We start from the raw sequence: 27,739 nt of genomic DNA, 5'->3' as shown, positions 1-27,739 counted from the left end.
TAAAACAACTGCTTTTGATCATTTCACTCAACCGCAATTTATATAACGTTTCTGGAACATCAGAAAAAAATAATAATATAAGAAAGGGTAATTCTCATATGTTCATGAAAACAAAAAAAAAACTTCTTGATATTCTTTGCTAGGAAGTTATTTGTGATTATTTGTTAATATGATGATGTGAAAAAAAAATTCCATTCAGAATATCACTATTCTATATTTTATATACTATATAATACCAATTTTCGGGTTTACCTCATACATGTACTAGTATCCTCATTTTGTGAAGATTTATTTTTAAATAATTTAAAATTTACTGTCATTATTGAAACAATGTCTTTCACTACTGATGGATTCACTTGCCCCTTTAGCACTAGAAAATAAAAAAAATAAAAAACTGAGGCATTGTTTCTTCTCATGTCATAGTTTTGGCAACATATAGAATAGAAACAGATTCATATTAGCCAGATTAAATGGGGTTTGATGGTAATAACATGTCGAATATAATACACTATTTTAAAAGCTAGAACAATCCAGTAGAAATTAAATTTTAAAAAATGCACAAGTGTGTAAACTATAAAATGATTAAATAACATATAAAAATAGTGACCATTTGCAAAAATGATATAAAAGAAAACAAATTTTGAATGATTGTTAAATATAAAAATATCAAGTATTGGACCCAGATTTTATGAATATTTTCTCTAATGTGGTAAAGCAATAGTTTTTTTTCTAAATATATTATTTTTTAGTGGAGGTTAGGTGAAGAATAATTTTATCATTAGTTATTCGTAATAATTTCAATTATTTTAAGATAACATTTTGACAATATTATTGTCTAGCAAAATATCTAAAAGAGGAAAACATTTTTATTACTGAATACCTTTTTTTGTGTTGCGTGTTAGAACTAAGTATTCTAAACAATTACTCAAATTAAAGAGAATTATCACATGAAGCTAACTATTAGTTGAGGAAACACGTATTACAGTATGGCGGTATTACTGTAATAACGCTAATGGTAGCAATGTGAAATTCAATCGGGTGAAATTCAACAAATCTGTGGGTTTCAGAGCTCTTTGGGACCAAAGACATTTTCAGCCGATATTCTGCCCGTGTGTTTTGCCACATGAAACAATGGTCCCTTAACCAGCGGTCCGCGAGAGCACTGGTATGGGCCACAGTAGGGTTCAGCAATATATATTTTTGTGACGATCGATTGTTAGAACCAATTTTCTGATTTTTGTAGGTCAACTAAAAAAAATTACCAGCAAAAGGCCAATAAAAGTGACTCACAACGCACTTATAACCTACTAGTACAAGAACCCAAAAGGAGAAAAAAGGCAGTTATCTCACCCCAATTTTTGATTACTTTAATGAAAACTATCTATAATTACTAGTCTAAATTGATGAGTCTGCCAAGTATACGTAGAGGGAATAAAAAATGGTGGCTGTTTCAAAACAATAAAAAAATTAATATTTCATTCGGAGCTCTATATCTTAAAAAGTAGGAACAACACAAGAAAACCTAAGATAACGTCATTTAAAGAAGAGTAAAGTTCCTAAGATATGAGCCCTAATAGAGTTATTTACGTTAAATAGTTTTCGAGATATAGCTTTTTAAAAAGCAAGATTTCATAAAAATGTTGTATGGGGCGTACTAAAAGATCAGTAGTTAGTGAATTTATTTTGAAAAATTTATATCTCAAAAACCATTTGACGTAAAGATGTTTATTATCTCTCAAATTAAAGCTAGTTTAATGAGCTCTAAAGTGGTTTCTAATGTTTATCTTTGTAGGAGTACTAGTTTGCATGAAATTTGCTAAAATAAATTGATTTACAGTTGTTCGGACAAATTTTTATTTGCCAAATTTATATTCATATGTGAATATCATAAAAACTACTATCCCTACGAAGATAAGTGTCATAATCTACTTTATAGTACTACTATTAATACTATTTTAATAAATTAAGTATTTCGAAATATGCTAATGATGAGTTCTGTTTGTCGATTTTAAAATTGATGAGGGAAGGTTCTAGTTAGATACAAAAAGCTTTTAGAGAGATCTCTAAACTAAACATGACTGACCCTCGTTACAAATATTACCGCAACTTAGTTTTATTTCAAATTTTAATTAATTTTTTTTTAATTATACCTAAAATACTAATGAAAATGAGTCCAAACGTGGCCAAAATGAGTAATTGGAGAATTCAAAACTTAAAATGTTAATATTGATTTCAATTAGTTGTGTATTTTAATCCTAGATGGCTCACTTTCGTTAAAATTTTAATTAGAATAGATAAAACTTATAATTCCTAAATTTAAACTAAAATAAATAAAAAAATTCCTGTACAGGGAGACTGTACTTACAGTAATGAGAGGCGGGACTGTACCCACCGGTAATGAGGTTCGGTCTGGTATCCTGAACCATGCTTTAGGTTTTATGAAGGAATATACTACTATATATCGTATTATGACTGAATATACTACTATAAATCGTATTGTGATTGAATATACTACTATATATCGTATTATGACTGAATATACTACTATAAATCGTATTGTGATTGGAAATACTATAATTTATATCAGAGTTTGGCAAAAATTAGGTATTGTTGAAACTAATAGCTAAAATTACCACGGATACGATATTTATTTATCAATGGTTCACTAATAAGGGTCTATCCATGGCAATTTTAGATGTATTATTTATTTCAGTTTATATTTTCCGATAGCCCCAGCTTAGTCCAGTAGAAGGAAGTGAATAAATGAAAACTAGAACGGCTTATTCCAAAGCGTGTGTTCAATAACGATCTTGAGAATGATGGATATATTCCAAGAACAACATTATATTTCACCTTTATTAATAGCAACTATAAATACGAATATCATGTGGATCTTCTCCATTCCTTTGAAGTGGATTACATGAGGCTGTGGTATTTCCGTAATGCACCATTCAGAACTTAATATTGTATAAATATTTATCTTTATTTCGACAGATCGATAAGCAAATAAATCATGAATACTGTTGATTGTCTTCTTATCTTCTTTTTAAGAGGTATCTATCTTTATCTGATAAGCTCCTAAAATGGTTATTTTTAAACAAATAAAAAAGTGGTGGGGTTCTACAATTCCACAATGTGGGCTAAAAACAAATCATAATTATAATAGTTAACCTTTAATTTTAAAAATAATAATTATTTTAAAACAGTTATCCATCAATATAAAAATGAGAATTATTCAGTACCCGTTATTGTGAATTTATTGAAAACATTTAATAATAAGGTTTTTTGGATTTGGACCCTGTTGGTAAAGATTTGGACCATGCTGGTAAAGATTTGGACCCTGCTGGTAATGATTATAGGCGGGCACAGTATTGAGAACCCCTTTATGGTTAAACTGTATCGTTTTTCAATTTCGGCACTTTTTTAAATATTGCTCGATTTAACTATTGTTAAATGTACGGGGCTCAGTCTGTTCTAAGGCCGACCAGGGGTTCCTGGAGAAGCACCAGTTGGGATCATTGTTATTTATACTGACTCTATATTTATCAATTGCCATTCAAATTACAATTCATTTCGTCATTCCGCAGCCTGCTGGGATGTATGACTTCGACCCCAGTCTCTCTCAAGACTGCTCTTTGACGGCTCCTCAACTGGTCGGCTCTCCTCCTGCTCTTTTTCTCCCCTCTACTTCTAATTTCTCCCCACTTCCAGTCTCCGTTCTTCTCATTGGTCCATTTACACTCTCTCTTATTGGTCATTGGCCTTTCGGTCCAAGTCGGTTTTTTATCTTCAAATTAAGACGGCTTTCCTTCTTTCTCAGAGGTCGTCGCCTTGGCCTGGGATTTTAGTGTGCCCAGGTGTGAGATAAAGGCTACTACCTAGGTACCCCTACCTATGCGATTAACAGTCCCGGGGTGAGAGGGAGGGTGGATCCGGTCGCACCTGGTTTCTATATATTACTTTATATGTTTTTACCAGCCAGGGTCAATGGCCGAGTGCGGTTCCTTTGGTATGACCCCTTATCAGGGTGAGAAAGAACCAACTTTAGGTTCAAAATTCCAGCTGATGCCTCTCATACATATCACTCTCATACACATCTTAAGTCTCCTCTTCCCGCTTTAAGCAACTATTGCAAATGTGATATAGGTCCGGATCTCCCTGTTGGTTTTAGTGAGGCGGGTCCGGCGGGGAATGATTGCTTTTTTATGATCTCTTCTGAGATTGTGACTCATAATCATGGGCTACCAAGGAGGGCAGGAGAGACATGTTTCACCTCTTGTTCTAATTTCAGTCACTTTTTAAGTATTGCTCGATTTAATTAAATGAAATATTAATTTAATTACTCAATTTATACTTGTTTAAGTATCTGATAAAAATTCTATAATGAAAGTGGAATTTAGTAGTTATGTAAAACTATTTCAATGAATTGTTATCACCTACCACTTACTAAGACATTTCCCTCATTTTATTTTGTTTCTTTTCATAATAAACAATAGTGTAAAATGAAGAGGTCCCCCATTCCCAATATTTGCTTTTCTAAAAAACAAGTGTGTGAATAAAAAAATATTTGGGTATCTTTATTTACCAAGTATTTGTAGGTTAATTTGGATTTGCGGCAATTGGTAAACGTTCAGATTCGGCTTAATTGAGGAAAGATAAAGAATTTGTAAAAGATAAAAATTTCGAAAATTATTGGAACTGTCAGGATTTTTGGTTTGACAAAATATTTAGAGAACCACTCTGCTCTCGACTATTGATCACCCAATTCTTACATCAGATGGTTGAAGTGCTTGATACACAGTCACTCAGGACTTTGGTAAATTAGGGAATCACACAGACTTACCATCCATTATTATGAGGAAATAATCTATATATTATCTTTTTAAAATTAATATTAACAATAATTATTATATTGATAAAAATTGGAGAAATCACGTCTTTAGTATAGCCCATAAGTAGTAGGGGAGAATACGAATTAATCCCGGATACTCCAAGGAGACTTCAACATCTGGAGGGAGGGGGTATGTTCCCCGGGTCTTAAAGGCGCTATCTGGGACGATATATGGAGCCTACGGAGGGGGAATGCTGATGAGACCATCCGAAGGTCTTAGGTCCCATGGGGCAATCAAATAGAATTTTTCAGCGAGATATCATCACATCAGCTTCTATTCAGCACATATAACTTATATCTATATCACATAAATATTATATCTTGATATTCATTCTTCCTGAAGTAAGCTTAAAGAATTATTTTGATAGCTCTGAAAAAAAAATAATAAAAAAAAAGATCATAAATTATTTTTTAGTTTTCAAGTCTTGGAAAACCCTTTAAACAATCCTTAATCAACGACGGATTAAGAAAGAAAGATGTGGTTGATGGCATTGGACTGCCATCGAATCGTAGCCTTTGGTAGATCTTTCCTCATCCGTTTCTCTTCCCAATGGAATTTTATTGCCTCCTTCATTCGTAGTTCTAATACCCTTCCAATCTTCATATCCCGTATCTTCGACTAAATTCGAATTCCGGAAGAATAAGAATTGAAAGTTTCAAAAAAGCTTTATCCATTTTATGTCTTAGATTTTCGTTCATAATTGTAAATATGTACACAAGCAGAAATTCTCTCTTTTCATTTATTATTTTTTAGTTTCATTGATAGTATTTGATTTTTTATCATTTTTTATTCTTTATATTTACTTATATATACTTTATATCAGAAGTCATCTTATGTTTTATGATTTGACAAGTGGTTTTATTTTATTAGTTTTATCTTTATTTTATATATTCTGTCAATTATTGTTGTTTATTTGTATCTTTTTAAATTCATTGTATTATTTTATTTTATGACATCTTGTAATTTCATCTCTATTTTGTAATTTACTCTAAGGCTCTAGAGCCTAATTTTTACGCCTGTAAATTATTCTAAAGGGATCAATCCCAGAATAAATAAAGATTATTATTATTACATTGTTGATAAAAAACTGCTACTGACACATCCTTCTGATTATAGTTCCTTCCGTTGTAATACCAATTTCGATAGTTTTTTAATTTTTATTTTTAAGTCCCATCAGTATGTAGGGTTTAATTTAAGGAAGTAGTAAGAAAGAATGGAATCTCTTCTACTGCATTTGATAAGCATTTTAAGAGGGATTGATGGAACTTTGAAAATGGAAAATTGTGTCTGCTGTATGATGATGGGGTTCACCAGATTTCGTGAGATCAGTTTCGATGAATTTCGGACAATCAACCAAATAAAGTTTTTGTAATGAATCTGCTACCACGGGTACAAAGTTTTATGAATTGTTATTTATCAGTTTAATTTACTTTTTTTTCTCCTAGGTTTTTAATGCTTTGTCCATAGCTTCCGTTATAAATTTCTGTAGCTTCCGTAGCTATCTTATAAATCCTGGAGCCTTCCATAACCTTTGAAATGTAAATAATAACCCCGTGTAGTAAATTAAGAAAATAAAATTTAATAATATAATTGTTGAGTGAATGTTTCACTAAATTAATTATTATAAAAAATAGATCAAAACAAAGAAGTTATTGCTGCTGAAAGGCATGAAATAAAGGAAAATAAATATAAAACCAACGAGCCAGAAGAAATTGTTTATCTGGCGCCAGAGTTGGGCAAAAAGTTATTGCAATAAACAATATTTACAATAACAATGAAATGAAAATCAATCTCTATTCTGGACAATTCGTCCCCTAAGATTAACAATTTGGAACAGTTTTAGCCGCTTTTGTCTGGCTACATTCATTTATTTTGAACATTATTAAATAAATATTAATATTAATAATAAAATATTTATATAAAATAAAATATGAACAAAGATACATATTTATCCATGCTTATATTATTTTCTATTATTCACATGGTTATGGAACTTTGATAGTCAAGAAGAAGGATATATAGTTGGTATTTGAATGATGTTAAGGAGAAAGCTTTAGGGATGGATAAAGGTAAAGAGTTCCAAAATGAGGTAGCTCGAACAGCAAAGAATTTTTCAAGGGAGGCAGTTCTATGGGTAGGGATGTAAAAATCAGTAGTTTGGGATTGTGTGTTTAACAGGTGAAAGGATAAACGTAGGGTGAGGAGGTAAATATTAAAGGATAGTTTTTCGGTTATTAGGGATTGAAATATAAATGTGTCAAAGAGGTGTTGTCTGTAGATACTGGGATAGATCTTCGTTCAAAAACTTCGCTTGGGATAGTAGTGAGTGATATAAGTGCGTCTGGGAATACAGAAAATCATATAAAGCAGTTTATTAGTCTTTTCGGCTTATTTCCTGTTCGATGGACAGTCCTCCCTCCATACAATAGGAATCCGTCGTCGAAATGTGGGAGAATACTAAAAGGTGACGATTACTTCGAGGGAATGAATTATGGGATCGTAGGAGCTGTTTAAGGATTAAGATGGTGTTTCGAGTTATTTGCGAAATGTGACTATTCCATGTTAAGTGGTGATCAAAAGGTGACTCCTAGGTTTTTTATGGTGTTTTGAAACTGGATAGGTATGTTGTTGAGGAAGAGTAATGGATAGTAAGGAAGGTAATTAAGGAGGTGTTTTGAGCCGATAAGAATGGCCTAGGACTTGCTGGATCCAGGCTCAATTTACTTTCGGGATCCCAACAGTAATACTGTCAATATCTTCCTTGAGTTGCAGGATGCCTCGATCATGTCAGAAGGTTAAAAAGATATATATATATATATATAAGTTATAATACGGCAAGGCGTATTGTCCGCCTTAATACTCCCTACCCATGTAAATAAACACCAAGAATGTATATAAGGAGCATTGAGAGAGCAAATAAAACAGTGTTATTCCTGTAGTATTGCGTACCGTTATTCTGCCCAACTTCTTACTTTTTTTTAATATTATTCCTCCGACAACGCATAAGTTATATATATATATATATATATATAGGTCGTCGGCATACAGATGATATTGGGAGTGGTGGATAGCGTTAGGTCATTTATATATATGTGGAAAATAGGGTTGTGAAAGGGGGAACGCCGTGAATAAAAAGTAGTAACGATGAGGGGGGGGGGGGTTATTAGGAACAACAACAATTTGAGAGCGGAGAGACCAGAAGCAGTAATACCAGTTCAAGGAACAATTGGACAGGGAAATATTGTGTAGTTCTGAAAGGAGGATTGTGTAATCAGCGGAGTGGAAGGCTTTTGAAAAGTTAATTATCTTCTAATTACTGTAATTTGAAACTAAGAAATGAAATTACAATGTTGATAACTGATTCAACATAAGGAACCATTGTAACTGTGATAATGATTATAAATTATAATTACTAGTTTAACCAAAGCAATCACAGTTACTTTTAACTGTAATTAGTTATTACGATTACATTTTGCTCGACTTTGTTCAAGAGGATCCATTAAAAATCTCGATGGCTGTAATAATCATAACATGATTAACGTCATATTTATAGTTGGATAAAATCTTTATTCATTCCCATCTTATGACCCACTTGTATTACGAATTAAGTGGAGGTTCCACGGTATTGGTGATAATGAGTAAGTTCGTAATAGCGCATGCGTGACGAAAGGAAAGCAAATTCTTTATTGTGTAGTATTACATTCGGTCATATACTTCATATATACATTACTTATAAAGCTAAAAAAACTCATTCCTACCATATTTTCTATGATATGTAAATAAAATAAAATGAAGAAAAAATAATTGTAATAAACAAACCTAAATAAAGTAAAATAACATCTTAAACACATTAATTCCTATATAGAATGTTTACATTCAGCCTAAAGACATCCGAACCAAGCATCCCTCCTTTTGTTAAGTTAAAAGCAGAACTTCGGAAGGTACCGGCGCTTCTCACTCAAAGACAGTGGAGCATAAATGAGGGCGGTTGCCACAAATACCAAGGATTTGAGAGGAAAATCTGAACATTGCCAGAACTCTCCGATATAATCATTTACAATAGGTCTCTGGGCGACTGTCAATACTATCACTATCACCGTCACTGTAGAACCTCCACTTTAATTACTGAAAGCAAAAAATAAAACAAAGAAGACTTGGTGAGCTGACAGTGCTAGCACAAGTAGCATACCCTGAAGACCACAATCCGTCAGTCTAATCTTCTTCAGCCGAGGTCCTTCGTAATAACACTTCCAGGACAATCTAGGATAATTGCTTTAGTTGTTCCTTCTGCATCAGCTCGGTCAATGAACGCTGCAAATCCTTCTTTTAACTTTAGATTGAACAGGATTTATAGCAAATGAGTCGTAAAATTGCTCAGTGTGTTGGATATAAAACGGGTGAATTGTTATTCATTGGTTTTCAATTTATTACTTCAACGGTTGATGCTTAAAACTTCTTGTTGACCAGTAGGAATTTGAATGACCAGTGATTTTATAAATTACTGAATACAATACATTTTTCGACCATTTTATCGTGAACAATAATCCATATTTATAAATTACCAAAATAGTTATGAATTCATCACGAAAATGGCTTGATGAGGGACGTCGTTTCTAGCAAGAAAATACATTTTTAAAATAAGTTAATTTTGTTTTAAATGTCTCTAGCTAACTCGTGTATTTTCTTTTTTTTTATGTAGTGTTATGTCTAAATCAAAGCTCAATTTTCTTTCTATATATACCATATATCCATAAAGACCTCAACATTCCGGAAAGATATACCTCCTTTTATTCCAAAATACTTTTGAATTACTCACCTTAACCCATTTCTCTCAATTTTTCTCTCACCCTTAACATTCCCTGGCAATTCTCTGAAGCTTCTGAAAAGAAGATGGCCTCGGGATCTTTTAATTTAAAGCAATGATTGGTGGTTCCTACCCAAGGTCATCATATGTTCTGCAACATTTATCACATTTAATTATTTTTTTTTTTTATATACAGTCGTAAATTTAAATAATTAAAAAAAAATTCGTCCACCTCCTGGTCCTGATTGAGTTTCTCTGTGAATTGATTTGGGGTTAGAAAAGTGCCTTTTTGGTTTTCAATTTTTTCAAGCAAAAACAATAGTAAAATACCATCTTCGTGATGGAGATAATATAATATTGATATATTCATTGCTAACTGAGAAATGTATGGCCCAACTATCAAACACAATTAATTTAGATATGAACGATCAAACGTGAAACTTATTGAAAAAATCCGATATTGATTGATTATTTCTACAAGTATTACAAAAATATTTGTTGTTCCATAAATAATATGTTGAAATAAACAGTGGATAACAATAAATATTATATATTCTTATTTTATGAATACGGTTATAAATAAGTATTTATAAATAATGGCGTAATTACACAAAACTTATAATTTCCAATACAAAATACAGTTGGCAGTGTATAGTTGCACTGATTATACCATGTGTGGGCAGTCGGCTCTAAGCAGGAAGTGTTAGATGCATCCCAACTGCCCTCTCTTATAGTCGCTTTATAAATAACTCTCTGAGGTGTTTAAATTACCATTTATAAATGTGACAATGAAATCATTTTTTCATTATTTACTATTCAAAAATAAACTTATCACACTTCTGTAATGATGTACGCGTCGAAATCTTTAAAACTAATCTGTATACAAGACACAATTTATTTATAATTTGTACCTGTGTCAGATTTTCGAAACTTTTCACTTTTTCGAATATATTTAGTCAAAGCTCTACGTAAACAATTCTCCTTACTAATTTTCCATATGAAATGTATTCTACCAAAAGTCAATATATCTACTTTAGGGAAAACTATTACCCCTGAGAACTCTCGCATTAGGTATGTCTACGAGGTTGGTCTGAAAAGTTTTTGCGTCCTAACAAAAATACAAAACATTTTTTCTGAATTTTCTTTATTTTTCAACATAGTGTCTTTGTAACTCTACACACTTCTCCCAGCGATGCTCCTATCTGTGTAACCCGTCCAAAATGTACTCGGCATTTTTCTCTGCAAAATAATTTTTCACCAAGTTTGCCTCTTCATTTGACGAAAATCTCTATCCTCCGAGCGCAATTTTAAGATGAGGGAACAAAATGAAGTCCCTTAGGACTAGATCTGGTGAGTAAGACGGATGGTTAAGCAGCTCAAATTGTAATTCGTGAATTTTCTACATAGCAACCGCTGAGGTGTGAGACAGTGCGTTGTCTTGGTGAAACAGGATTTTCGTGTTCTGCAAATGTGGCCGTTTTTTCACTAGTTCTGCATATGCATAGTATGCTCCTGTAATTGTTTTTTCTTTTCGAAGATAGACGATTAAAATAACTCTATGGCTATCCCAAACAGTCGGCATCACTTTCCCAGCCGAGAAAACAGTTTTTGCTTTTTTTTTGTGCCGGTTCCCCTTTGCAGTCCACTGTTTGGACTGTATTTTTGTTTCGGGCGTATAATGGTGTATCCAAGTTTCATCTACAGTAATTGATCGGCCCCAAAACTAGGATAAAATGTGCCAACAAAGCGTTGAAAATGTTCATTCAAACAAATTTTAGCCTAACGTGAGCAAACGCGGCATCCAACGTGCGGATAGCTTTCTCATATCTAAATGTTGATTTAATTTGTAACGCGTTCTTTTGACATGTTCATAACCTCTGCTATCTCTCTCACTTTAATTCGGCAGTATTCTAGCACCATTTGGTGATGTTTTCGTCGGTAGTTCAGTTTTTGGACGTCCCGAACCTTCATCGTCTTCCAAGCTCTTACGGCCACGTTTAAATTCAGCTTCCCAAAATTATACTGTGGTAAATGATAGTGTAGAGTCCCCATACACAGAATCCAACTCATTTGATTTGCGTATTGCCTTTAAAAAAAACAAATTAATGATAGCTCGATGCTCGATTTTGTCCATTTTCACAAAAACACTCAAACGACTGTTACATAAACACTGCGCCTCCAAAATGGCTGAAGCTTTAGTGGGTAACTGTCAACAGATGAACAACAAAATTTACTTGCTTTTATTTATGAGTGCTGCCACCTTCACGTTGCGGTCGGAAACTTGAACTCAGGCCACTCTCGTACTTATTCGAAAAACCATGCTCATTCGTATAAACTTTATAATATAATAAAAAATGTCTATTGAATACACACGGGTAAGCTGCAACAACACAAATGAGTAAAGCTTCATAGTCCATAGTTCATAATGACCATCTTTAAGTAACAATTTACATTATAAGTAATTACGTTGCGCCACAGGAAACTATCACTTCATTTTTACAGTTAAAATTCCGCTATCCGTAAACTCGTATTAATCCTGAATTGTACTCGATGAGACCTCATTGCTAGGCTGTACATGAACGGTTGTTAGGCAGGCTACGAATTTTAGGCAGGAACCCGTGGTTCTGTACAATTTGAGACAAAAACATATCTTCATGTTTTTTAGGCGTTCCTAAAGGTAAGGCCTCGATATCGGTAAGGCTGTCACAGTATTAAAATGTGAAAGTATCAAATTGTCTAAGTTATTACACAACTGAACTGGTGATTCTACATTTTTGACAATTCGAGTACTGGCTTATAGCAACGCATTGTAGGGTAATATTACTTTAAAAGAAGAAAATTGTTTATAATTTCTTGAGATTTATCGTCGTAAACCTTAATGACATTCTGTAACTAAGGATCCTTCAATATTGTTTAGCTCTCATCTTAACAAAATGCCAAGGTTTGAAAACTGAACAAACAAGAAACTGCTTGTGAAATTCTACAAAATATTTCTGACAGAGAGAGAGATTGTCGACCGATCCTATTGTAACATTATATGATGTGTTGTCGATTCAGAGCACTGAGTATGATTTCCTTGAGCTATAGGTGTAGGTCACGCTGTACGAGTGGGGTGGTAAATGAAAGTTCTGTGATGCGTGGACCGCACCTGATTGTAACTAATCCTGCATAAGGTGTAAAAAATACAATTGATCCCAACCATTCTGGTTATTCATCAATCATGGCAATATATAATTGATCATGATCGATTATCATATCTTCCACTTAACAGGAAGTTTTGTTACTTCCACTAATATGGTTGATAATAAATTGTCTCAGCTGACTGTTTATATTAATATAAATTTATGAAACATAACTTTTACGAGGTCTAAATTTAACTAAAAAGAGTTTTATCGTTTTATGTTTAATTTTTCAGATTTTGAATTTTATAATATTCATTCTATAAAGAGTAGCGTCAAGGTAGAAACAATTTCAATCGAAGATTTTTATTTGCATTTTACAGTGTTCACATCTTGGAAAAAATTTGGTTCCCTGACCTTTAAATCCACGTGCAAAACACTTTCCACCAATAGATTGATTTTAATGAACTTTGAGTGATTGTACGGATCAGTACTTAGATTGTAACACATCAATTTTATCAAATTATTCACTTCTTTCGCTCACACATGCTTAAAAATATTTATTTTTGAAATATATATATATTTTGAAAACAGAACGTCCGATTTGGCCCAAATTTGAAATAAATCTAGAGTGAGTAAAAAGTAATTATAGTATAGTACAGTTTTTTATTATATTTTATCTATTACTTTCGCTTTCTTATGCAGAGAAATAATTTAAATAATTATTATTATTTATTATTATAATAAATAAAAAAAAGTTTTGATTTTATTTTTAATTAATATTCAAGCCATTCTTTCTTAAATATAATGCTTTTTGTTTTATCAGTTTTGACTAATTTATGTTAAATTCCTTCAAACGCAAGAACCAACATTTTTATAAAAAAAAAAGTGCCATTGTGTAAAAAAATAATAAATTAATGAAACATTTATAGACTCTACAATAACATAGGGTTTCACAACAAAAAATCATTTCATTATAAAATGGTTGAGTAACATCATTTGTGTTGTTTGAAATGGACCAAAACCGGCAATATAGTTTTTTCAGACATAGGAAGAATAAAATATCTTAACCGACAAGTTATACTCTGCTAAGATCTTTAATTTAATTAAGTTGAACCTTTGTCTTTTTAATCTCATTGTTATTTTATGTTATTGTAAATTAATCGATTAGAATTCATGTATTGTATTTCCTCGTCTACCTCTGCGGCGAGGTATACTCATAAATAAAAGAACCCATAGCTTGTTACAATGTACCTTTTGAAAGAGACTAATGGTGATGGCAGACAATGAGCTGTGCCGCGAAAATTTACTTTTATAAAGTGTTTTTATCCTTTTTCATTTTGCACCTGGGCAAAAGCGAAACCATTACCAGGGGCCAGCTGGAACACAATGGCTTTCTGAGCAGCTGCCAAATATCAGTTAGCAGAATACTGTCACGGTAGTAGATGGTTATAGAAGTTTATTTAGTATTTTTTAATTTCTATTATTATATAAATATTTTTTCAGAATTGGTTATACACGGATAACATAATCATGCTATATTGGGTATCGGATAGCAATTTTATAAAATTTTATTCAATACCTTCACTTATATTCGTGAACTAGCATGACGCAGTTCTGTATATGCACGTATTTAAGAAACGAATTTGTCTTGACAAGCTTATAACAGTCTAGGGTTTATAACAAACAGATGCAGTCAACTGTTTAAGTTGATGAATCTTGAATTAATGAAACATAACTTTTAATAATAATAATAATAATGCGAACCGCATTACTATTACTAGACCAACGATTGCACAAGGAGGTGATTTGGTCAATATCAAACTTGACCTCAGATTTTGCCGTTTTTATAGGTACCCACTTTATGAGACTGGGTGGACCCCAGATGGCGCCTGAACCCACAGGGATTACTCACGGCTATAGTATCAGAATAAATAATTATCTGTCACAGCCGAATTCGTACTTGAGTTCTTGGAGTTAGTAGCGCATTGGCTTACCACTGAGCCACGCCGCCAAATATATATTCCCTTAAATATTTTTTTTAGAAAGAAGAAAATGGAGAAGGTTCTTGACCATAGATGGATTATTTGAGGAATAGAAAATCTAGATTATACAGTTCATAAAAATTACATCAGTTTTATGTATACATTACATATATAATGTACGAAGAATTGTTGAAAAAGGAAAATAATTGTATTATGTGTTTTCATAATGAAGGCCGTATTACAAGCACTAGGGAGGGTGATGACATCAAGTAACCTTGACACGTAGCCCCGACCTCCTGCAGGACCTTGCAGGGTTTCCAATCCTGTGTCATCAGGGAGGAATCTCTACAATTATCCTATATCCTGAAGAAGGCGAGAAAAAAAATGTTATAATGGTTCTTATTTTATCTTAATTTAGACAAATAATAATGAATACAGATATACTTGTTAGACTAAATATAAACTAAATTAATTTACGCGCTAAATCTAGTTTTAAATTATAATAAAATTAAAGAAGATCAGAATTAGAATTAATATATTTTGTTGATCGGGGAGCGCGGTAGCCACGGGGTAAAGCGCGTGGCTACTAACTCCAAGGACTCGAGTTCGAATCCGGCGCGACAGAAAATTGTTTTCTGTTACACCGAGCCCGTGAGTCAACTCCTGTGGGTTTTGGAGCCCTCCTGGGGTCCACCCAGCCTCTCAAATTGGGTAAAAGTCGCTGGTAGAGCGTGATTCTGACCAAATCACCTCCTTGCACAACCGTTGGTTTAGTAATAGTACTTCTTTACAAAGTGCTGAATCCTTGACCCTTCATGGGTTGTAGCTGTAAAGATTTTAATTTAAATTAATTAATATTTTGTCGATCAATCTCTGTTATTTCAGAAATTAATTAGCAAACGAAATAATTTAGCATGACCATCACACAACTTACACTTATACTGAAATAAAATAAAATAAAATAACCCATGTAATTTTCAAAAGGGTTATTTCTCTATTATGCAGGATAATACTTCTCCTTAGTATATACTTCATACATAGATAAGAGAAAGTAAAATATTACTGTTTTCATAAGGACGGAAACACGAAAATATTTATTTTCTCCTTCAGTTAATTATGATGTTTTCAGATTTAATTTTTTTTTTATTACTAATAAAACTAATAATAAGAAACTGTAAATTTTTTTCAATTAATCAAAATTAAAGATACATATAAATTCCCCACTTAAACTATGTACAATTACAATTTTTCGTTTTTAGTCAATTATCAAGTCCTTTAAAATTTGTATTACTCTTGAAAATTTAAAATGGCGAATTGCTTCAAATTAATAAAATGAAATATACTTTAATTTCTACATTTAAGCCCTGTTATACAAGTTTACGGAGAATAATACCCAGCTGATACCAAAAAATACTTCATTTTAAATTAATAAACCGAGTTTAATTAAAACTTTTAGAGCGGCTTTAGAGAAAATAGTATAGTAATGTAAAATCGATCATATAAAGTTGCACTTCGATTTTAGTGAAAATGTTACCATAACATCACAAACCTTTGTATGCCTATAAATATTTATTAACCATCAATAATTTATGACACCAGTGATTTAAACAATTGCTCATATCATTTAATTTTTACGGTTTCAATAAATTTAGTTTTTGCTTTAATTATTATAATTTTCAATAGAATAAAATTGTATAACACAAACATCCACAAAAACAGTCACACATTTAGAATTACAATAGGAATTATAAGTAAATCGATTCATTAAATCTCAGATTAGAACTTTAATTTGTTTTTTAAATTAATTATTCTCACTCTATAATCATCCCATGAGTATTAGCATTAGTAATGATATTTATTTTTTTTCAAATTCCTTTGATAACATGTTATTCAATAATTTTACATAAATTATTAAGCAGCAGTAATTAATTTGCTTCAGGAAACAATAAAAACTATAATTAAGAAAATTTAAAAGTCGACTATATATCAAATTATTCAATTTATCCATAAATGACTATCCAAAAATTATAAAAGTTAAAAATGGCCCTCTTTGTCGATCATACAGCGTTGTATTGACACGAACACTAATAGACGGAAACAAGCTTTCAAAAAAACATCGAAGTACTTTAAAGAATGGGGATTAAATCTAAACATTAAAAAAAAAAAAAAAAAAAAAAAATAGAAGCAACAATTTTCACAAAACGACGATCTATTTTTACGGCGATTTCCTCGAGCATAGTTTTAAATTATTCTCCTACCTCTTTTGTCAAGTCCGCATATTACTTAGAAGTCACGTTAGACAACGTTATTCAGCAAGCATGTTATTTTAATATTAGCAAAATAATATACAAAATGTTTCCGTATTTTAATAAAATATCAAAACTATCCTATAGAAATAAATTGATATTCTATAAATCAGCACTAAGATCTATAATATTATAAACGTGCCCCATAAGAAGCTTTACTGATTTAACTAACAAATGCCCAGAATTGTAAATAACTATTCATATTACGTAAGAAAAACTAAGATGCATTTGGATTTTTTTTAAAATTTATTTATAAGTATTATAGTCTGGCACGATCTTGGGCAATAAGTAATAATGATAAAAAATCAAATTTATACCGAAATAAATAAAAATAATAATAAAAACGGTATATGTATATGAACTGAATGATAAATAAAATGAAAGATTAAATATAAGAAAATAATGAAATAAATCAAATGATATCCTTGTTATGTCAACAGTTCAACGTTTCGGCCAATTCGGCATTGAACATATTTGTATGATAGTTGATAGTGTAAGTTAATCTAAAATTAAAAGTTTTAAAACTTAATGAAGTTGTGAAAAAATTGGGGAAAAATTAGTGTGATTTGACTTTTAATTAATGACCTGGGCAGAATAGCCTGCAAAACATTTTTAAATTTGGATGTGAGGCGTAAATTTATATTTAAGATTGTCCTGTGGCTCTTACCCCTGTAGAACAGATTTGTTATCTTGGACTACATCTTGACAAACGACTAACCTGGAATCCTCACACAAGACTGAAAAGACAGGAAACTGCACGCAGATTCCGACTATTACAGTACTTACTAGACAAACGGTCTAAACTTCCAACTCATTACAAAAGACTGATCTACATGACAATAATAAGACCCATCTGGACATACGGAGTTGAGCTTTGGGGCTCCACTAAACCTTCGAATTCCTCTCGTATCCAATCTTTACAATCCAAAATCCTCAATGCTCCTTATTTTGTTGCTAATAAAACCATCCATAAAGACCTAAATTTTCCTTATGTAACCGATCTAGCCCGAATCCGATATTATTCCTTCCATAATAAACTCCCTAACCACCCAAACCCACTAGTTTCTAACCTTGCTTCCTCTTCTATTCCTGGCAATCCTCCGAGGCGCCTGAAAAGAAGATGGCCTCGTGACCTTATATTGTAAACTGTTTTTAGACTTCTACTACTGGGTAGTTTCTCTACATCCTGTACTACATCATTATGATCAAATTTACTTGTTGTATTTTTTATACAGTTGTAAATATCAATAAATAAATAAAAAAAAAAAAGATTGTCCTTGAGGATGTCCGAATTGGCCGAAACGTTGGATTGTTGACATAATAAAGAGTTTTGAGAATTAACAAGGATGCCATTTGATTTATTTAATAAGTAAGTACCAGTCTTAAGATATTGAAAAAATATATAATAAGTAAAATTCAACAATCCAAAAATAACGATATGTAAACACAAACGTAAACGATCAACATACTCATAGCTTACTTCGCAGTAGTGCCAAATACATTTTCACTAACTTTAGGAAAAATACAATTAAAAATTCTCTCTTTTAGGAAAATTACAACTTTTAATTAATTTTTTGACTTGACAGATTTAGGTATAAAATATAAATTCGTTCAGTCAAAAAAATAATTGAAAAATTTTAATTTTCTTAAAAAAGAGAATATTTAACTGTATTTTTCCTAAAGCTAATGGAAATGTATTTACCACTACTGTGAAATAAGCCAATGATATATTGCATGGATAAAAATTAATAACGACATATTTAATTTTTATTTATTTAGTTTATTTCTATCAAACTGTTAGCCTTAGCACATGTTTAAAAAATTATTTTTATAAGGGTGTATCCCGAAACAATGTGATAATTATTGTATTGTAAATGCTAATATTTTTCAAATAAAAACTTTTATATAAAAGAAAAAAGAAATTTTGAAAGTTGAACTAAGATGCAAAACTGAGAAGACAGAGAACTAACTACTTGAGATAACTATGATAAATTCACAACCTGTTTGAAAATCCATTAGCCATAATGAGTCGTAATTTCTGCCAACTGTTTGCTCCCAGGCACAATGTGTTGCTTCATCAGTTCGCATTGCCGTCTTGCCAATCGGGTTTTGAAAACGCTTGCATTTGCACTAACATAAAAGTTAGCTGTCACTATTATTAATCGATCAATTCAGTGTGAACAAAAGTAATTGTAACCACAAAGAACATTAGCCACTTCAAGAGTCCTTGGTTCTTCTAAACTGAACTGCGACATTCCGAATACATCATAATATGACGAGATTATATTTATTTTTAAACGAATTAGGTCGAAAATAACTACAAGAATCTGTAATCATTAATAATTCATAATAAATAAATAATACATTTAGCAAAAATCATATTCGAAATCTTCACCCTAAAAAAAACAGAATGCACATAATTTTTTCATAATCTTCTTTTCATACACCTAGGAGGATTATTAGGTAATGAAGGAGAAGCCAGTTTAGAAAAAAGTGGATTTGGGTGGTTGGGAAGTTTTCCATGGAAGGAATGGTATCTGGTTTTGGCCAAATCGGCAACATATGGGACATTTAGGTCATGATGGATGACTTGATTTGTGACAAAGTATGGAGCATTATGGATTTTATGAAGGATTTTGGACTGTAAGGATTTTACGAAAGATTTTGGACTATAAGGATTGGATTCGGGAGGAATTTGATGTTTTAGTGGAGCCCCAAAGCTCAACTCCGTATGTCCAGTTAGACCTTATTATAGTCATGTAGATCAGTCTTTTGTAATGGATTGGAAATTTAGACCGTTTGTCTAGTAAATGTTGTAATAGTCGAAATCGACGAGCAGTTTCCTGTCTTTTCAGTCTTGTATGAGAATTCCATGTCAGTCGTTTGTCGAGATATAGTCCTAAGTAACGGATCTGTTCGACAGGAATAAGTGGGGTATTATTAAAGGATACTGTAGGGCAAGAGGTCATTGGTTTACGACGAAGGTTAAATGTGATTTGGTGGGATTTATTGGAATTAATTTTAATCCTCTAATTTTGAGAATGCACACAATAAATTTTTACTTTCACTTACCTATATATTTAATATACAGTAAGGGAAAATATTGCGTTTTACTCAATTTACACATTTTGGGGTCTCCTGAGAAAAATATCAAGACTTGTCCCTCATAAAGGTGTGCGTGTGGTGTCTGTATGTGAACTCATGTACGTTAGTCATAGGAAAATGAAATTAAATATTTTTTTAAATTCCACCTAACCTATGTATGAACATTTCGATTGACAAGATAACTAACTCCATAAAATCACTTTCAATATTCATTTTCCAAAAATTTAGCATTGTTAAGAGAGGAACATAAATTTTAGTAAACTGAAATATTTTTGAAATACTCTTGCGGTAATATTATTGAAAATATACACTAAAAACTTTTGAAGTTGTAGTAAGTCATTTCGTCAAATAAATGGCTAATTTTGACAGTTAGTAAGGAGATGTATTTCCGAGGCAAAACGCCATTTTTCTTTTTTAAAACTATTAGCTAATATTAATTTCAACGCGAAGTAAAGTGACAAGTGGAGGTTGTATATTGCGCGCATTGCACCATATTTTAAAAATGAAAATTCAGAATGTTGAATATGCAAAAATAATGTAATTTGCGGAGTGGTTTACATAGTCACTGCAGCCAAGATATTACCAATTCCGAAGAAGTTACTCTCACCCTACATTTTTTAGAGATAATTTAATCCTCCACTGAGCAGCTTTTTTAAAGTATCTATGCATGTGATTTCAGCTTTCTTAAGTAAATTAATACCAGCATTCCTTCGTAACTTGAATAGTTTTTCTCATCAATCCTACTTTTCATTATTTTTGTTTATTGTCATTTTTAAAATAATCACTGAGACTAAACATCTTGGGCCGAAATGAAAACTAATTAAGTTTACTTCAAATTCCTTCTACCTGGACTGTTCTTGTTGAAGGAATATTTTTGGCATTTCGGAAAATAAATGAGACCATTACAAGATTTTTTGGTAGGGAGTAAAGCATTTTTTTACCTGCGGAACGGTCCCTTCACGTTCTATTGTGTACCCTTAGGCTATAGCTAGACTGTACCACCTTAGCTGGACTGATATCAACACTTTATAATGCCACAAGACAATCAAAGTGAGAAGGCTCAGTAAATAATAATAATGGAGGCCGAACGAACCCGAAGGTTCGATGCCAATACCACCAAACTCTGCATATATCTTTCCAGTGATGCCCGTCCAAAACCAATTCCACCAAATCAGTTTTAACACAATTCTCCCATCTACGTTTCGGTCTACTCCTCGGACGCTTACCCGTTACTTCAGTGTTTATTAACATTTTAGGGATCCGCTCGTTACTAAGCCCCACAACCTTACACGCCGCAATGCTATAACTTGAATTATATTTACCGGGTGTAGGTTTCTTAATTCAGCAAGACTCAGTAAAAGTATACATAATACATTCCATACTTGTACGAAGTACCTATTCTATTTTAAACGCCTGTTGAACATATTCGGTACTTAGGTCTCTATCTTGACAAGAGACTTACTTGGAATCCACATACAAGACTGAAACAACGAGAAACTGCTCGTAGATTTTGATTGCTACAACACCTACTTGACAAACTCTCTAATATTCCCATTCACTACAAAAAACTACGATACACTATGATAATCAGGCCAATTTGGACATATGGAATTAAGCTCTACCAAACCATCAAATTCCTCCCGCACCCAATCCTTACAATTCAAAATCCTACGTACAATCCTTGATGCTCCTTATTACGTTACAAATAAACGCATCAACATAGACCTTTCGTTGCGGATTTGGCCCTAAATAGATATGCGTCTTTTCATTCCAAACTCCTTCAAAACCACCCATCCTAACCCATTAGTTCTTAATCTCCCATCCTTAACAATCCCTGATAATCCTCCGAGGAGTCTGAAAAGGAGATGGCCACGGGACCTTATAATTTAAATTAATGCTGGAGGTTCCTTCCGAAGATTTTCGAGTGTAAATGAAACATTCTGCATATTCACTTATTGAATTTATTATTTGATACAGATGTATATTACATTAAATAAATAAATAACACTAAATAAACTAATTCTATTTTAATGAAGTGTACAAAAAAAACAACAAGCTTAGGGGGAAAATGATCAATTTATAGAGGATTGTGTTATCACAGTAATGATCGTATAGAACTAAGATTGTAGTAAAATTGTAGCGAATTTAATTGACTTCAAACATAAAACGAGCTACTCTTAAGGGCATAACCAGAATCAAAACTAGTGGGGGGCAAGCTATGGTCGTTCAGGTTGTTACTTTTCGCCGCGGAAAGAGGAAATGAAAAAAAATACAGACATAAATAATTACAGCAGTGCTTTATAAGTTATAGCAATAGGTTTCTTGAAAAAAAAATTAATTTTTATTAAATTAATGATTTTTTTTTTTAATTCTAATGTGAGGGTAGCTGCCACCCTCAACGCCCATGGCTACTCTTCAGGTTTTGAAGTTATTTAGTAACAAGTAAGAAAATTGCAAAGATTTTACTTAAAATACGAATTACCATTCCATTTTTTTAAGAGCCCAATTTTATCTGGTAAAACCATTTTTTCTTTTATTATTTACATATAATTTGGCATTCCAGACTCAAATTTAGTGTTTACTGATTTACGAATATACTCACTATTTTATTCCACAATTTTTTTTTTTTTTAATTTACTATAAAACTTCAAACATACGGTAGAGCTGTACTGAAGTCGTTTGATATAACAGGTTGCCGCTGATAATGAACGAGTAACAGAAGAGTTGCGTGACCTATGTAATTTCCATGCTTGATAGCAGTTTTCCTAACTTAACACCAAGGTCCTACCTAGTATTGGCTTATTTCAACCTATCATTCTTCTTCTATAGTTCTGAAGATAGTTTTACACAAAGGCAACCTAAATTCAACCTTTAAATATCTCAACATGTACGCCGAAACAATATTCAGTAAAATACATACAGCAAATGCTTTAAAAAAAAATGATGAAACTGGGACATTAAGTGGTTAGTATTTACATTCAATCTCCAGGTTTCTCCTCATTTCATTGATTCGTAAGAGTCTATCTTATTTAAAGCTAGGAAAATAGGTGCACCAACATTCATGAGCTGATAGTGTTATTGCTTACACTTAATGAAATTTTTTTAATAATTTATTTATTGTTATTTACAACTGTATACATATATACACATCAAGTAAATTTGCTGTAAGTGAAATTATGACATGATACAAACATGTGGAGAATCTACCGAGTGATAGAACTCCAAAAACATTTCTACGGAGAAGATCTCGAGGCCATCTTCTTTTCAGACGCCTAGGAGAATTAATAGGTAGTGAAGTAGAAGCCAGGTTAGAAACGAGTTGGTTTGGGCGGTTGGGAAGTTTATTATGGAAGGATTGGTATCTGGTTCTGGCCGTCAACATAGGGGACATAGAGGTCCTGATGGATGATTTGATTTGTGACAAAGTAAGGGACTGTAAGGATTGGATTCGAGAGGAATTAGATGGTTTAGTGGAGCCCCATAGCTCAACTCCGTATGTCCAGATAGGCCTTATAACAGTCATGTTGATTTATTGGAATTTATTTTAATCCTCCAGTTTTGTAATGAAATTAAATCTCAAATCTTATTGAAAAAAAAAATTAAATCTGTAGCGCTTCAACCCATACAGGGTGAGGGGAGCAGTACTTTGTAAAGAAAGAAGTACTGTTACTAGACCAATGGATATTCAAGGAGGTGATTTGGGAGAATTACGCTCGACTGCCAGATTTTTACCCTATTAAGGGGTAAATCTCTTTACCACTCCATGAGGCTGAGTGGACTCCGGGGGGCTCCCGAACTCACAAGGTTGACTCTGGCTACAATAAAACATATAATAATGATCTTCCACAGCACGATTCGAACCTGGATCCTTGGAGTTAGTAGCACAATGCCGTACCTCTTGGCTACTCGCTCCTCTCAAAGGTTATTATCATTTTCAAAACCAAAAATGAATTATCATTATTATATATATGGGCGATAGACCATGGAGGTCTAAGTCCTCGCGCAATGTATTTCCTAATATTATTAGGAAATGGTTGTATCATTTTATGCTTGAAAAAAGCCCGGGTGGGACTGGGACTCGATCTGACAACCTTTAGGTTGGAAGACGCGCGTTATATTATATTATAATATGTAATATTATATAATTACAAATCTGATTGTTTTTTAGTTAGATCTCAAATGAAACCAATCTCAAATAAAACTTTGACGTCAATAATTAAACTTTAATTTGAAATGTTTGCACTAATTTACGAATTTTTTACTTTGACAATGAGGACATAACCAGCAATTACAATAGTTTTTATTTCATAAAAGCTTTTATTTAAAAAAATCCGTCATATTCAAGTATTTATTCATACAATATACACATAAGAAAATTAAATAATTAAAAATTAATAATATAATAGATGATATAAAGTAATATATGAACGTCTGAATTGAAAGGTTGATGGCTAGTCCAGAACTGCTATTTAAGATTCCATAAAGTCTTTCGAAGATTATTTTAATAAACTAAATCATTTTAGTCACTTTTTTATTTTTTTACGCTTCTTATTTCTTTTTTTCTTATCTTAAAAAAAATTCACAAACAGTAAAAATAAATTCAATAAAATGGGACCTTGAAATCAATATTTTATGTATATACTCACTCAAGTACTTATAAATTAGTATTTTATAAAGACTTAAAGTATTTACTGCATTGTAACTGAACTTCCTCCTTTTAACATAATTTATATCTTAATTTTATCACTGACCTAAAAAGAGTTCGACAACTCTTTTGCAGAATTTTTATAGCAGTGTAGATAGCACCGCTGGTAATCAAAAAACAAAAATATTTTTCTTCAATCGTTTATTGACAACGATCATAATAAATGTGTAACCTGCTAAGAGAATATAATACTTATTGTGAAATGTGAAACAAAGAAAAACAATTACTGACAAGGGGAAGCTAAACACGTACTAACACCGATTTCAATGAAACTCTTTTTGTGCGATACTAAATATTAAAAATAGTTTAAAACTATATACAAAATAAATTGAATACATGCGTCCAAAATTTCTTAATTGTATAAAAATATTTTACGTATTTTTAGAATTTTTTTAAGTTATGATATATCAATCGATTTTTTTTGTGCAGAATAAGAACAAAAGTTTATGGATCGTATTTAATGACTTTATGTGTATAAAAAATTACAAGTCGCTTTGCCAAAAACCAAAAGTTGCTTCAACTGGGGCCTTTTTCGAAATATTTCTTTTTCGAAAATGAAAAGAACTAGAAATATATTCAGTAAATTTTATTAATTGAGTCTAAATATATACAAAATCACAAAAATGGCTTCCAAAATGGTAGGCCGAGAAAAAAAATAAATAAAAACCAATTTTTAGTTGAGAAAAATATATAAATGTTTTAAAAAGGACGTTTTTCATAATTTTGTATTCTTATTATCCTACATTTTCAAAAAATAATAATTTTTTTTTAACTTAAATAAGCCTGTGATGTTTCTCGTATTCCATATTAAGATCAAATTAATTTTTTTCGATGTTTGTAAAATTGGTAGTTAAGAGTTCCAAAGAAACCTAAAGCTAAATCTGGCCGTTTTCCTTAATAATTTTTTTGATCTACTTTACTGGAATTATCTTTTGGTTTTCGTATACATTTAATACGACCAACACCAAAAAAAACAACAAAAAAAACAAATAGATTGGTTGTGTAATAACTTTCAAATCAATTTCATTTAAATTTAAGGGAAAAAAATCTGATCCTTACTGTTTCTTATTTATAAGGTAATTGATACTAAAAATGCACAATAAAATTGAAATTGATAGAACTCAAGTGATAGTAAATTAAATAACACAGTAATAAACAGCAATGTTGAACATAATTGAAAATATCGGATTCAGCTTGGTTAGGGTACATTAAAACTTCAATCTCTGGGTTTTATGATTATGAGCTCTAGTCCATCATAACTTATTTTTTATAGTAGAATGATAAATTTTAAAAAAAAGTATAAAACGCCATTTTTCAAACATTTATATATATATATATTTTTTTTTGCATCCTACGGCGTATTAGAATGTATGCGCTAATGACAAGTGTGCAATAGTTTTGCATGTAGAATCATCAAATAAAATTTGGTTAAAACCGTTGATCCCCTTTCTTGGTATTTCTGAAAAAATCTGTCCCATAAATTATCATTAAAAGAGTTTATATACTTCTTTGTCAACACACATAAAGGAATGACACACCACGAATGTCATTACATCCCATATACGTACCTCTAAACCTGCTTGAAATTTTGCAACGCAACAGAAAAAGGAGAAACTTCAAACCGTTGTTTTTTGTTGTAATTTATGTTACATTTTTGATAATAGGAGTTCTGAAAAAAATAAACTTTGTTTACAGTATAACAGTAAAATAAGGTTAAAGATAATTGGTATTATTTCTAGAACTAATGTTATTTAATATTCTTGAACTAATGTTTTTAAAATTCATAAAAAAAATGAATAATGTTTAAAGATAAACAAAAATAGTTTACAACTATTTATTTTCCGACGTTTCGCCCCACTTTGCAGGGCTTCATCAGGGCTGTTCAAAGCAAACAGTTGAACAACTTGAATAATGTTTAAACAACCAATTTTGAAAATTTTAATATAAGAGTAAATTGTAAATAAAAATCTTAATAAATGTAATCAAACAAGCGATTATTATGTGAATAAAGACGATTGTGGAGGAACGGAAGAGGCCCTTAACATTCTCAGGTGCACTTGTTAATCTTTTTTCCTGCACTGCTGGCCTTCGAGGAGTACGACGTGACACCTTGAAAAGAATTCAGTTAGCTATGTCTCATGCTCATGGTAATAGTTTCACATATTAATAACTTGTTTCTGGAAATAAGAGTAGTATTATATACCGTTGGAAAGCCAAAGAGTTTAGCATATACAATTGTTGAAGGGAACAGAGAATGGCGAAAACGTATAAATATATGGTACGTTCTAACACTGTTAAAGATTAACTAGCAGAATTATGGACTATATTGGCGGACGCATGCCCAGAGCCTTTTTCTGTTTCGCCAGTCTGATGATTTTTTTCATGTCAGTCTTATTATTAAATAGTTAATTTTTTTAAATTTCACTTAACATTCATAGTATTGATTCTGTAATAGTTGAACAGTGAATAAATACTTAAGAGCAGAGTATCACTTTACCAAAAAAAAAAATGATTTCCCAATGAGGCATGAGTGGACGAAGTTTTTAATTAAATCCATGTATATTTGTTCCCATTCTTGCTTTAAATGTTCCTTGAGGTGGTGTCTTCATAGTATTTGGTGTTTAAATAAATTGTTATTATGATCAATATTTTTAATTGAATTTATACTGTTTTTTACAAGTTTCAATCGTAGTTTTTACTAAGGAACCTCAAACTATTTTATTAATTTTTTATTTTTTAAAAATTATTTTTAATTTTCTTTTTTTCCATAACCCTATTTATGATTTTCATTGATAGTTTTTAGCATGAATATATATTCCGATC

At 31.6% G+C, this 27,739-nt stretch overlaps 1 protein-coding gene and 1 long non-coding RNA gene across 3 annotated transcripts in view; one reads left to right on the top strand and one right to left on the bottom strand.

Moving 5' to 3' along the window:
- LOC106679510 (galactosylgalactosylxylosylprotein 3-beta-glucuronosyltransferase 1) overlaps positions 1-27,739 on the top strand; it is a 156,731-nt gene that overhangs the window by 27,356 nt on the left and 101,636 nt on the right. The gene's annotated exons all lie outside the window — the stretch shown is intronic.
- The window catches only part of LOC136796903 (uncharacterized), a 31,340-nt gene continuing 18,541 nt past the window's right edge, over positions 14,941-27,739 (bottom strand). Inside the window, exons 2-3 of one of the 2 annotated variants that reach the window (XR_010844693.1) lie at positions 26,485-26,585; positions 14,941-15,163 (exon numbers count right to left, since the gene is read on the bottom strand). This is a non-coding gene — a long non-coding RNA (uncharacterized lncRNA). Of the gene's footprint in view, positions 15,164-26,283; positions 26,386-26,484; positions 26,586-27,739 lie in introns of those variants that run through there. The other variant, XR_010844698.1, reaches the window with a different exon arrangement.

Source organism: Halyomorpha halys, unplaced genomic scaffold (genome assembly GCF_000696795.3).
Source record: "Halyomorpha halys isolate HHAL.00 unplaced genomic scaffold, Hhal_1.1 Scaffold207.1, whole genome shotgun sequence".
Lineage (NCBI taxonomy): Eukaryota > Metazoa > Arthropoda > Insecta > Hemiptera > Pentatomidae > Halyomorpha > Halyomorpha halys.
Note: the sequence above shows the minus strand (reverse complement) of the source record. Positions and strands in the feature narration are given on the sequence as shown.